Raw genomic sequence first — 14,410 nt, 5'->3', positions numbered from 1 at the left:
TGTTCAGTGAATTCCAGTTATTATAGGGATGCCATTCCAATGCCCTTTAGGACTTGTTGGCTCAAGTCCTCCCTGGTGTCCCATTGGATCTCCAACATGTCCTAACCAAGGCAATACAGGCCGGTTAGGATGTGGCCTTGTCCACAGTTCTTAGTGGCTTTGAAACTCCTGATTCTAACGGGTGGCCCATTGGTATAAGTGTTGCTACTTGCTGCAAGAATGACTGTGGTCCACTGGTTTTTCATGTGTCGTCCAGTCATCCCTCATGGACATGCCGTTTGATGGGACTTGCCTCTTCGGGGATAATGCTGACTTTCGAGCAGCTAAATGAGCAGGGCGACAGCTGTCACTAGGCCGATCTGCCCAGCCTTGCTAACCACACCAGACCCACTCCTCCTTTTGCATCTTCTACAGAGGGGTTCTGTACTGCCAGCCAATCCAATTGCAGCACGGCACAGAGCAGCGTAATAGTTGCGGCTGTGGTGCCTTCAGCCAAGGTCAACAGGCCGCTGTGTCCCCAGCCCCTCTTGCTGCTCCACCTGCCAAACACCTTTAGTTTGCCCTTCACAGAGCTCAGCCACTCAGTGGCAGGCAGAATTCACGGATTCTTGCTGGGTTAAAGGCCGTAACATCAGATAGGCGTACCATGCAAATTGTTCGGAAGGCACTATGACCTAACCATCCTTTCAGCACTGGCACACCTTCCATCATCGCCGCAACAACTATTGGAGGATCATCTCTGTGCTTGACCCCCTCTCCCCTCTATGTGCTTGGCCACTCGCGCTCGCCCCTCTCTGTGCTTGGCCCCCTCACCCCTCTCTGTGCTTGGCCCCCTCACCCCTCTCTGTGCTTGGCCCCCTCACCCCTCTCTGTGCTTGGCCCCCTCACCCCTCTATGTGCTTGTCCCCTCGCGCTCACCCCTTGCCCATCTCTGCGTTTGGCCCCCCTTCGCGGCCGGCTGGACCCTCTCTGCCCTAGGCCCCCTCTCGTGCCCTTATGCATCCAAAAGCGATCCGGGATCGCAGAGCTGCATGTTGCATTATACTGCAAGAAGTCTGATAAATCCTGCTTGTTAGAACTGGGGGTCTCTAGTTGGCTGAGGTAGGTATCTTGGTCCAAATAGGGACCCTTGCTTCTAAGTCGGGGAAAGGAAAGACACCTTCTCAGATAGCTCCTGCTCACCCCCTCGGTAGCTTGGCACGAGCAGCCAGGCTTATTCTCTCCAAGGCAAATGTATAAAGTATTTGCAACCGCACTCTCTGTAACCCAGTGATGACCCCACAAATGGACTTCACACGAGTTTCATAAAAAAACAAGTATGTTTATAAAACAAAATATACAATGAGACCACAGGATAAAAATTCAACATATGCGTATTTGTAATATCACCATGTCGGTTGTTACACCAGCAAGCCCTTGTAGGTTCTTGCAGTATTAATGAGCAATTCCCGATCCAATGCAGTCCTAATGCAATGCTATGCAGTTCGTAGTGCAAGAATCAGGCACTTCGTAATGTAAAAGTAATGCAGGTTGTAAAAGCAACAATCAGACAGTTCGTAATGCAAAAATAAAGCAATTCGTAATGCACCCATAATGCAATTCGTAATGCAACCATCAGGCAGCTCGTAATGCAAAAATAATGTACTCTGGCTCCAATCGCGGTGCTCTGGACGGTCTCTATGCCACTCTTACTGACTTGCGGTCAGCTACTGCCAAATTATGCCCCCAACATGGTTATGATGGAAAACAAAGTGCAGCTCCACACTCCGGCCCCGGTACTGCCACTCCTCTGCAAGTACGGGCCACAATATGGACTTGAGCTGCAAAGATGGGAAAGGCAGAGAGAGTTTCTCTCGTAGCCCGCACCCCGGCCCAAGCGGCGACACATGCACACACGCTCCCTGAGCGTTACCTGTGTGGGGTAACAATCTCCTCTTCTCTTGGCTTGGGCCTCCGATGTGACTTTGTTGATCTTGGTCAGTGGAACTTGGACCCCCGACGGTGATGGTTTGAGGTCTCTCCTTGACAAAGGCAGGCTCAGGACGGCGGCGGTGAATTGTAACTGCTCCTCTCAGGATACCGGTCCGGGCCAATGGCAGTGACAATCGCAGCTCTTCTGGTCACTCTTATCGATTGAAGCAGAGAACAAGACTGCTCTGGCACACACATTCACGGGGCAATTCCTCACGAAGGGCTCAGGCTACAACAGGGCACACACACACACACACACACACACACACACACACACACAGCGTCGCTGAGACTCACTTGGAATCTGGGTGCACACAATCACAAGGCAATCCTCACGAAGATCTCAGGCTGCATGAAGCACACGCACACAGCATCGCTGAGACTCACTTGGACACTTTTATGTTCCTGAGTTTCCACAGCAGGGAGCCAGCTCTCCTCGGGCCCTAGGGGACAAGTTACTTCAGAACCCAGCACATAGCAAAGTCCTTTCAAGCAGGGGGTAACAGCACACAGCAAAGTCCCTTAGCCTCTCCTTAGTTAAATCAGCAAACTGCAGACCAGCCCCAGAACACACAACAAGGGTCAGTCCTTCTCTTCAGCTGTTCTTCCTTGGCAGAGGTTCCTCTTGACCACGAAGTAGATTCAATCCTTTTCAGCTTTGATCATTTTCCCAACGCCAAGTGATTTCTGCTCTCATAGTTATACCCCTAAATGTCTTTGAAGTCTTTGTGTTCAGGGGGAAACTGACCCCTGTCTAAACCAGTTCTGGATGTCTCCCTGCCAGTGACACTTTCTTCCTTTGATAGTGGGCGTCTGGATCCTCAATCACTCAGCAGGCGATGGAGCCATTGTTTTATGGCAGCAGCCCAGGCCTCTTCACCTCCAGGGGCTACTCCGCCCCCCTACACGCCAGATGAAGGTCTGCCTGATGCTGTCTCACCTCCTCCCCTGGGTCAAGACATTCCCCAGAGCCTATCACGTTCAAATCCAGACAGTCAATCTACAACCAGGCAGAGACACATAATTGTTAGAACAAAGAAACCAGCCACTTCAAAAAGCACAGTTTCTAAACACACAATGCAAAAACCACCTTCACAAAAAGATGTGTAATTAAATTGTGAGTTCAGGCAAACTAAACTTCACCTCTCCATCTTAAGCCTATGGGAAGATAGGCTGGAAACATACTACACAGCCTTCCTCATTCTGTCCTATGAGTAAGATGGTTTTGCAACAGTGAAAAACGAAATGGAGAGTATTTCACTGTCAGGACATGGTACGCACCTCAGTACATGTCCTACCTTTCACATACACTGCACCCTGCCCAGGGGGCACCTTGGGCCTACCATAGGGGTGTCTGATGTGCATAAAAAGGGAAGAGTAAGGCCTGGCAATTGGGTGCACTTGTCAGGACAACATGGCAGTTAGCAAACTGCGCACAGGCACTGCAGTGGCAGGCCTGAGTTCTCTTTAGGGCCACTTGTGTGGGTGGCACAATTAGTGCCGCAGGCCCACTAGTAGCATTTGTATTACCAACCCTAGCACACATAGTGCACTTTACTAGGGATTTTTACTAGTAAGGCAAACATACCAATCATAGACCACCAAATACCAGAACACTTTATACAGGGAGCGCTTGCACTTTGACACTGATCAGCAGTGGCAAAGTGCCCAAAGCATCTAAGTTGGCAACAGCATGTCAGAAAAAAGGTCTAGCTGGAAGGCAAAACGTTTAGGAAACTTTAGCCAAAAAGGGCCAAGTCCAACACTACTCCTGCTGGAAATTGTAGTGCAGACCCATTCCCAGTCTCTGGGTCATTCCATGACCGTTTTTATTCGCGGTTCTAGACGAAGTCCAAGAAGAAACAGAAGTCCAAGCAGGCCTAGTCTAGCCTTGTCACTCACCTTTTGAGAAATTGTGCGGCCTTCAAGGTACCCCTCTCTCTCCCTTCCAGTCTCCCACGAAGAGCAGATTCTGTACCAGATCTGGATGCACCCTGAACTTCCTGGGTCATTTGTGATGTTCAAGGAAGACACGTTATTTGGCACCCAGCCTACTCCCTGAGGCATGCCTTTGGGCTCCATAGTTTCGCGTAGGCCTGCAGTCTGGTTACCACTGGCAGGTCTGCCTTCTGTGCCATCTATGCCTCCTAAACATGCTTCGGATTCCGCTACTTCTCCAGAGCTGACTGCTCATCTGGCACCATGATACATGCCAGTTCCTGCCATGTCTACGCTGGCAGAGAACGCCGATCCTATTGTCCTCTGACTCTGAACTGAATCCATTGTGGCCAAGATTGTCCTGCAACAGTTCTATACCCAGCCACAATTCATTCTGAATCTGATCAAATAGTACCTTTACCTAGGAGCTGCCCTCCAGCGCTTCAATATTATTGTAGTTCGGATTCTGACCATAGCCAACCTGCTGTTGGTGACTATGTAGCTTCATTTCCCCCACAGTGTGATCAAAACTTTTGTTTGGACATCCCAAGAGGCCAGGGGATTGGGCACTTCCACTGTCTCAGGGCTAGGTTCTCCCCCCGGTACTTCCAAGGAAGAGGCAACCTAATGTGCTGTAGTAGTTAGATGAGCAGCTGAAGTCACGGATTTACCGTTCCTATCTGAGATGAAAACCGAAGTCCTCACTGAAGTTTTAAAGCATGGGCAAACCTTGTCCAAGCTGTTGGTGCCATTTAACAACATTCTCATGGGCAGTAGGGCTAAACCTATTTTCTGCCAATTTATAAAGAGACTGGAGGCATGACACTATAGACCTGCTCCAGGTGACCATGCTTTCCTGAGGCAGCACTCTAACCCTGATTGCCTGATAGTGCAGGTGTCTACTGCAGACAGGTTTAATCCCAGTTCTTACCCTATGACCTCCCCAGTCGAAGAGAATTGAGGCATTCAAAAAGCAAATGTTCTGATGGATACATCTGACTACATTCCTCACCTTTTGAATTACCCCAGCACCAGCATTCCACAGAAACTTTTTCCTAGCTTTCCCATGTTGACGAGGACATCACAATGGCACGGCTCCGCTCGCGACTCCCTATGATTTGATCGGAGCCACAAGTACACCTTGTTGGCGTGCTGACTTCAGTTCCCTTCTTTCCGCGCAGTCGACGCTTAACTTTTCTGGGACTCTCTATTTTCTTGACAGTTACTTTATCTGATGTTTCCCTTAGTGTGAAAAGAACAATTGATGGAGAGAATGCAGAACAATGTCATACATTCACCCCAGTACAGAGATCTGGACCTAAATCCATAGCTTTTTTGCTCACCATGCCTTTCCAGTTTGGACTACGCCACATGCAAATCAGTCTTGACCCTGTGCCCAATGGGAGCAGTCCAGCATGAATTGCCAGGCCAGGTTTTTCCTGGACTGGAACCAAGCATCCTAGGCCCGGTTTCGGGGTTTCACCCCTCATCAGCCTACTTGATTCCAGTGGCATATAGAGCACGGTACCCACGTCTGGGCATACCCGTTCCATTCGGGGTGACAAATGCAAAAAGAACAATTAATGGACAGAATGCAGAATAATGTCATACATTCACCCCAGTACAGAGATCTGGGTCTAAATCCAGCACAGTCACAGACGCCGAGGGGTTCTCCAGCGCCAAGGTCATCCCGGCGCCAGGAGATTCGCTGGGAGATTCACAGGAGCCTTGGTTGTCTTCTCCTGTACCTGTTCTGGGTCCAACGGCCCTAACACAAACTCATCATCGAGTGGAGTCCGACTCTGCTCCTTACCCACCCTTTCCTGTAATCAGGGGCTTACTGACTGCTTGTGAGTCTGACTCTTCCCTGGATTGGTGTCGGTTTCTGGCCGCGCCCCACTAACGGAGACTGTGCGTGGTGTCGTCGTCAGGGAGGCGTGGAAAGGCAAGCGTGTGAGTGAGTTCGGAGGAGGTGAGCTGGGAGCTGATCCGGAACCGAGAGCCGGAGCCGGGTGCTGGGCACAGAGCGGTAGCTGAGAGCCGAGGTAGCGATAAAGGGCTGTGCCCTGCCCTGCCTTGTCGGAGGCTTATCAGCTCGTTTGGTCGAAGTGCTGGGGCTGCTGGAGACGGTGCAGAGCGGTTACCTCCCGGTAAGTCGGCACAGGCCGAGGCTGAGCAGTTTGCTAAGTCTATCTGACTCTGTGCTGGGGGTGGTCGAGAGGCCCTGCAGCGTTCAGTTCTTCGCCGCTGTCGCTGCGGGGGGGGGGGGGGGGCTTCTCTCCATATCTCGCCTATCCCCCCCTCACACTGCTTGTTGTTGCTGCCTGGGGCTCGGAGCCGCCCGTGTGAGTCCCTGCACCGTCCCTTGATCACCTCCCCTGCGCACCCTTTGAGGGTTGCTCTTGTTTGCTCTGGCCTGCCCGGATTAGCTCGGGCCCGTCCTCTCCACCCCCCTTGCTGTCCTTGCTCACCTGCCTGGTCGGCCGGTCAGTTCTTCCAGCTCTGGGGCTGCTCCCTCCGCTCTCTTTCCCAGTGCCTGCCATGACCCAGGTCCCGCGGCGGTCAGCCCCACTGCCCCCTCGGTCCATTCGGTGGGTCATCTTGGTCATTGAGCTGTACCTAACTCAGCTGCGTGGCTATTAGCTGACCCCCTGACAGGGCGTGAGGGGAGCGGTGCGTGAGGGCTGCCGCGGTTCGGTGGTCCGGGGAGGCGGGTTTAGCTGAGCGGGGGGGGGTGCCTCTGCGGTGCGGCTCGCGGGCGGAGAGGCCGCGATACGCTACTCCGCAGAAATTCTGAAGTCCAGCATTCCAGTGGATGGGGCGCAGCTAGCTCGCCATTCTGTCATCTAGTCAGCAAGCCGGGCAGACAGCCAGCCATCTCGCTATCCAGCCAGTCAGCCACCTAGCCAACCCCGCAGCCATTGTTTAAGCCACAGATTATCCCCTGGCCTCTCTTTCGAAGGCCGGACAATCAAAAACTCCGCTTCATTTGGCAGCGCCCCGCACTGGGAGTTTCACGCAGCACCAGCCCCCTCCTCAGCAGCCGGAGCTATGAGGTCAGGGAAAGTAAGGAAGAATGCAGTAGTTCCCAGGCGGAGGAGAACTAAACAAGCTGACTTGGAAGAGGAACTCCTTCAGGGCAGTCAAAACCTGCCCAGAACCTCCCCAGAAACTGTAAAAGTGGCAAAAGTGGCAAAACCCCTTCAGATTTCCAGCAGCCACTTACATAAAGTCAGCACTATGGAAAAGTCAAATGCCCCAAAATCCTCGACTTTGCTCAACTACTTAAAAAAAGTCCCTGCAATGACTATCTTGCCATCTCAGCCGCAGACCCTGTCCCCGGGGCCAATGAGGCCCGGAGCCCCGGTTGTTCCAGCCGACTCAAGCGCCTCCTCCTGGTGTCTGCTACCCTCCCAACCATGGGCGTCTGAATTTGAAAACTCTGTCCAGCCTCCAGGAGTCTTCATCTTTGGAGGAACAGCCAGCCATCAGCCTATGGACCAGTCGAGTGATGCAATTCTCAATCAAAAGCTTGAAGTAAATCAGCAAGCCCATTTGCCATTGTGTCAGCTGCTCTTCTCTTCTACAGTGGTCACAGAAGTAGCAGGCCAATCACAACCTCAGTTGGCGAGCCACCAGCCCGAGCCAAGATCGCCTCTCGGCCTAATACAGCGGCCTGAAACCGAATCATCACTTACCAAACAAAGTTTGGGGGTGCCAACGGGCCCCTCATAAATTCCTTAAAAAATTCCTTCTGGCCAATTAACTTATGCGCAAATTCACGGCCAAAACATCAATGTCTGCACAAACAGCAGTCAATTACCTGACCCATTTCAAAACACAATTACTCCAAAGGAGCAGCCAACTGCTCTAAGTCCCGAGTTTGCCTCACTTGCCTTATCTGGTGCAACCAAGATATCACCTCAAAAACAGCTAAAATCCTCCGACCCCAGTGAGCAGCTTTTAGCGGACCTATCATTCTTTTTCAAAAACACCCAAAATTCTCCTAATCCAACACCTACCAAAAACCTTCATAAAAAGGAGCACACAGCGAGCAGTGTCTGGCCACAACTTTTACAGACATTTGAACACAGTCACTGCTCTCAACTACCACTCAGAAAAGCTGGAGATCCAGGTTGACCATTTAAATACCCTAGCCTTATTTACGTCAGGGATTGACAGCAAACTCGACAAGTTGAATAACCTAATAATAGGGGCCCAATCGTCCACAAACTTAATACAAACGGTTTGCTGCTGCTCCCCAATTATCGACTTTCTTCGCTTCCTGAACTGTTATCTTGTATAATAAAGGAAGTTAAGTGTGTGAAGGGGGGCACCCCATCTACAAAATACGGCTTGTAACATCAAAATCAGTCTGCTTCGTCTCCCCATCCGGCCAATATCTGGCCCATCACTAACGAAGAAACTGAGTCCTCTGACGGAACAGCTCCCCTCTCAACTCAATGCAATGGGCAGGCGTCTGGCGGGCCAACACAAACCTTGCCGATGAGGGCGGCTCAACCAAAACTAACGACAGAAAACGGTGGGGCCCAAAGTGAACACCTAGTTAGCGCCAACCACTCATAGGGCTGAGGGCTGGTTCAGAGCCCTTATTGGGCCCACACTGGAAGAACTTCCAGCCCTCCCCCCACCGTGCACCAAGAGAACGTAAACGTCAACGTAAAAACCGAAACCAAATCAGGGCCAGCGTTAATACGGTTCACCAGAAGCTCTTCCCCCTTTTTGAAAAAACGGTGAACAACCAGTTTCTAGGTGAGACGAGTGCTCCATCACCTCCATCGAATTCTCAAGAAGAAACATCTGGGTCTGACACCCAACAGGGTATGTCAAGCGTCCCAGACACAGGTGAATCGATCATCGAACCGGTAACAAAAGAGCCAAGCAGAGCTACGGAAATTTCAGGGACGGAACCAACGAAATTAACAAGGCAAAACCAACAAGGCCCTTGATAAACCAAGCAAAAACTAATCTAGTGTTGGATTTAGTCCCACCTGGAGCGGCCAATGTCACTCCCAGAATGACCTTCAAAAAAACCATTCACAACAAACACGTAAATTGGTCTAGTCTTACACAACACCCGTCGAAGGCCGCACACCGGCAGTCACAACAAACACGAATTGGATGCAGGTCAGCCACCAAATAAAACACATATGACTGATCAAGCGAATGAAAACGACCCGCCCCATCATCCGCTCCTACTAGTTCCAGAATATAAATCTAAGGGTCACCAAGACATTCTGAATAGATCAAACATATTAAAATTAGCGGCGGGCTTGGAGGCTTGCCCCCCAGAGGCATCCAACCATCCGAGGTAACCTTGGTGTCCTTTAACTCTGCAAGCTGGGTGGGTGCCTTCATGGACCATAAGACCACCCTGCGAAGCTGGGGCATCAGAGTTTACCCATACATCATGCCTGGTTACCCTACCACCCTGCTATCCCAATCTCCACCACTTCAACAAGTTGTGAGTACTAGACTGGCCACCATTGCAAGACCATACTCTATCCTAAAAAATGCATCCGGACCTAAAGATTTGTAAATCACCACTAACAGAGGTCCCTGACACTGATCCCAGTCAAGGATTGTGGTGGCTCCCCACGATCTTGTCGAACAAAAGTTAAGAATGAATCCAAGTGGCAGGGCTTGTGGGTACAACAAATGAATCTTTGGACGTGCGAATGCGGCCAACAGTTTACCCAACCATAGATGAACATCAAGGAAATGACAAATTCATATCATGCTCCTGGAACATCAGCGGGCTCCACCACAAAATTGAGAATCAAGAAACTCTCTCTTTTCTATGTGAGCATACAGCAATAGCCCTTCAGGAAACTTGGGCATCTGATGGCCACCCCATCATTGGGTTCATCGAATTCTGGAATCCAGCCCTTAGGGATAGCCCCCATGGTCATACAAAAGGCGGTCTAACAACTTATATATCCACAAACTTAAAAGGCTCAACTAAACGTCTTTCAATCAATGAAGAGTGGATTCTAGGAGTCAAAATCAATCGGTGGCGAAACCTTCGTTCACTACTCTATTTAAATGTATACATTAACCCAAGTTCCTGCACTAAAAATTCACTTGACCCGCTTAATTGAAATCATGAGCAACTTGGCCGCCGATTATCCAACTTCAGACTGTATCGTTACGGGGGATTTTAATACTAACCTATCTCAGGGACTAACCGCGGACACCGAGGAGCCATCCCTGTTTAACATCTTTGAGGCCATAACTCAAACCAGACCGCTGAATCAACTCCATAGGGATCTAGGAGAGCTCTGCGTGTCGAGACTTAATAGTGCAGGTTATCTGGTAATGAATGGTAGGTCTGCAGGGGACACCCCACCAAACTGGTCCTGGTCTAACGGTAGCAAACACTCCTACTTGGATTATACCATCTGTAATGCGGACCTCTTATACTACCTAGACATCTTCAGCATTTTTCCACACACCGCCAGCGACCACAGGCCCCAGGTTTTCTCTTTCAATACAAGACCAGGGACTCATAAATTAGCACCCCTAACCCGCCAGGGAATATATTCCGAAAATCTAAAACGCTTGAAGTGGAGTGACGACACTGGTCCGAAAATTCTACAAGCATGCAATGATTTTACAAACAATGGTAATAACCTAGATGCCTCACCAACCGCCACCTGGACGTCGCTTTGCTTCCACCTGACTAGACGCTTTCCAGCTAACACGCAGAGTCACAGTCGATCTCAGACTCTCAAGTTTGCACCATCTCTAAACACAAAATCACTTAAAGGCAAGGAACAACGCGCTACGGCTACTTGTTGAATTTCCGGGCAACGGCGAAATTTTGAACAAATATAGAGCACAAAAGGTTTTCAGGTCGGCGATCATCAAGGATAAGCTCATTTATGAAAATCACTTCTGGTGCAAGCTGGTGTGGGAGAGCAAGAGGAAAAATGCCAGGAAATTTTGGGCTCTAATCAATCATTCAAACTTGAGTTATTCAAGTTTTGGAAATGCGAACATTCAAGAAGCTGAATGGGCAACCTATCTTACGGACCACTTCAAGGCACAAGACCATCCAAATCCGGCAGGACAGGGCCTGCTAGTTGAACTGGGTACTGGCCCTGGTATTTAAGGGCGCATTTCTATCGACCAAACACACCGGTCGGACGACCCACACCTGGTGACTGAAGACAGGACAATTACTGCGATAACAAAGGCTAGACAAGACGGAGCACCTGGCCCTAATGGCCTGCCACAAAACTTGTTCAAATCAGACATAACTTTTTGGTCTTGATTGTTAACTAATCTTTTTAATTATGCACTGAGAACTGCAACAATCCCAGACTCGTGGCGGGGTGCAATTATTCATCCGATTTACAAATCCGGTTCGCGAGCTGTCCCCAACAACTAAAGACTTATAGCCCTGTTGGATATCGAGGCGAAACATTATCCAGGGCTCCTTCTGGAGGACCTGAGGCAATGGGTAAATGATTTCAATAGGGTGCCAATGAACCAAACTGGGTTCACCGCTAATTCAGGGACCATGACCAACCTTTTAGTGGTGTCATCTATTGTCGACAAAGCCCTTTTAACATCCAGGCTTGTGTTCTGTTGCTTTGTCGACTTCAAAGCCGCATTCGATAGGGTCCCTAGGGAGGCTCTATGGGAAAAGCTGAGGAAGTGGGGAATCCCTAACAAATTATTGAATGCAATTATCCAACTGCACTCCTGCACTTGGGTTCGAGTAAAATTGGGGTCTGGCACGCATCTCTCGCGAAAAATCTCGACAACAAGAGGGGTTAAGCAGGGATGCGTGCTGGCCCCTCTTTTATTCAACCTGTTCATTGCTGGTCTATCCAGTGCCCTGAATGGCGTAAACAGCCACCCGCCAAAGGTAAGAGGTATGGCATTAAGCAACCTTTTATATGCCGATGATCTGGCTCTGTTTAGCCTCCCAAGGGTGGGGTTGCAAAGACTTCTTGACACACTGCTACAATACACGATTAAAAATCAATTAGAAGTCCATCTGAAGAAGACCCAGGTTGTCGTATTTGGAAAAAAGCTATATGCCGGTGGCGGATGGTCTTTTAACAACAACAGTCTCGCCATAGGTCACTCGTACAAATACCTGGGGGTCCACTTGGACTCCAGGGGCAACCTTACAAAGCAGCGCAAAGAGATTGCTGTTAAAGCAACAATGCTCGCGGTGTCATTGACCAAGCTTGCAAAAAATCTTTCAGGCCCACCCTGACCCCTCTCTTGGAAGTCCTGAAAGCGAAAATTGGCCCCACTTTGTCATATGGCATAGGGATTTTTAATGGGAAATTAAACACTGCTCTGAATCGACATACAATAAAAATGTATAAAAAGGTTTGCCAGTTGCCACACTCAGCATCCCCCCCACAGATTAGACTAGAGTTGGGGTTATTGAACTATGATGTTTCCTGTAGCGGGGTATTCCTTAATCTTTGCCATAAATTACGACAATCAAACCGAGGTACATTAGAGTCTCTAGTTTGGCAAGAAATAAGGGAGAAAAACCCAGGAGGAACCTTTGGCCGACTCTTTAAGGACTATATCCAACACATTTCCGTAGACGGCCTCTGGGCCCTTAATCCTGGTCAGTCTGCATTTAAGCTTGCAATTAAAAAAACATTAAGATCGCTATCACTCATTACAGATAAAGCACTGCTCTGAAAACGAAGCCATGCGTGGGCAGTTATTAATTCCTACAATCAGCTAGCCCCCTCCACTTACCTCTCAAGTCCTTTTTCATTGTACTTAAAACGCAGCTTCATAAGCATTAGAATGGGTGATTGGCGATTCCTGCAAAACCTTCCCACCTGGCGCCGTGTGGAAGAGGATACAACCTGCAGAGGGTGCGGCAAAGCAGCAGAAACGCTACTGCATGTGGTCTGCATTTGTCCCGCTTTCGACCCCCAACGCAGGCACAAGCTGAGGGGGGAATGGAATCAGCTGGGGGTTCGGACCTGTAGGCAAGCTATTATTGCTGCATTGAGTCCGGATAACACTGACTTAAATATAAGACTGACAAACCTGATTCAGAATGCTTATCGTAATTTTAAACAAAAAAGCATTGCTATTGCTTTACCCCCATCTGTTTTAAATTATTCAATGCCTTTTAAATAAAAAAAAAAACAATCCATTAGGCAACTAGCGATGAGAACAGTTTAAATAGTAGGCTGCGAGTAAGGGTTGTTTTACGTATGCACTCACAGCTTTTGAAGCGGTCTTAACAATTGATTGTTTTATTATCTATGAATAATATAAATCTGTAATTCTCTTTTAAAGATATTTGTTTTATATCTAAATAAAGATTTTGAACCTGAACCACCCTTTCCTGGACCAAGGTTGGATCCTTCGCGTTTTCTTAATGAGATGTACGGCATGTTTGCCAGAGTAGCTTGCCCTAATGGTGCGCCATTGGGCCCTATGGGTCCTCTTGCTTCCAATTCGGGTGTTCCACAGCAGTATGCCCAGGCACCATTGTGCCCTGAATGCAGACAGCGCCGTCTTCGCAGTTTACGACTGAGGTTCTCGACGCAGTTTTCTCAGTCTCCGGCGCCATCTGGTGGACCTTCTTCCTATCTGCTTCGTTCGGCACCGATACCTTCATCGGAGGCTCCTCCATCAATAGTGTTGTCTCCAGGGCCGTGCTTGGTGCCACCGGTCCTGAAGTTGCGGTCAAGAAGAGAGACCCAAAGGCTGTTGGAAGAGGAGAAATTTCAGTGGGAGGAAGCTGAAGAATGCGAAATTGAGGACTGTTGATGAATTTGAGGGCCTTCAGGAGGCGAGTGATCAAGACACTTCCCCGGAGTGGGAGCTTTAATCACCAAAGGCCTCTCCTTCTCATGATGCGGCGCCTTGCTGTGATCGGGAAGGCTGCTGAACCTTTAGATCTTCAATTGCCTACAGCGGAGTTCAGGCATAATATTCTTACAGAAGGTTTACATTCCCCATCTTCTGAGATTGAGCCTCTTTTACCTTTTTAATGAGGCTTTGTCTGACCCAATTCTTGAGTGTGGAGGAAGCCCCTTTCTGCTCCTGCTGTTTTTCGAGGTTGGTGGCAAGAAGGTACAGGCCTGCTCCTGGTGAACCTGCTTTTCTTTCCACTCATCCTTCACCGGAAAGTTTAGTAGACCGTCTCTAAAAAAATTGTAGCAGACTGCCAATTAGGTTTTCTCTTCCTCCAGTATGGCGTTGAAGTCCACTAATGCTACGTGCTTGTTGGGGAGGTATATTCACGCCCTAATGGATTCGGTCAAGCAATTGACTCCCAAATTACCAGACAGTGATTGTGGCTCTTTTATAGAAGTGCTGGCGGATAAGCAGGCTGCAGCTCGTCAAGTTATCCAATCTGGTCTGGATACTTCTGATTTGGTGGCCAGGGTGATGGGTTCCTCTATTGCAACGAGGAGGCATGTCTGGCTCAGGTCTTCTGGGTTCTCGCTGGATGTGTAAGCTACCCTCCTCGATT

The 14,410-nt window shown here is 49.3% G+C and overlaps 1 protein-coding gene across 1 annotated transcript in view; it reads left to right on the top strand.

The window, feature by feature from the left end:
• MOB1B (MOB kinase activator 1B) overlaps positions 1-14,410 on the top strand; it is a 251,585-nt gene that overhangs the window by 160,687 nt on the left and 76,488 nt on the right. The gene's annotated exons all lie outside the window — the stretch shown is intronic.

This window comes from Lissotriton vulgaris, chromosome 3_1 (genome assembly GCF_964263255.1).
Source record: "Lissotriton vulgaris chromosome 3_1, aLisVul1.2, whole genome shotgun sequence".
Taxonomy (NCBI): domain Eukaryota; kingdom Metazoa; phylum Chordata; class Amphibia; order Caudata; family Salamandridae; genus Lissotriton; species Lissotriton vulgaris.
The sequence above is the reverse complement of the archived record's forward strand: the minus strand, read 5'-3'. Positions and strand labels throughout refer to the sequence as shown.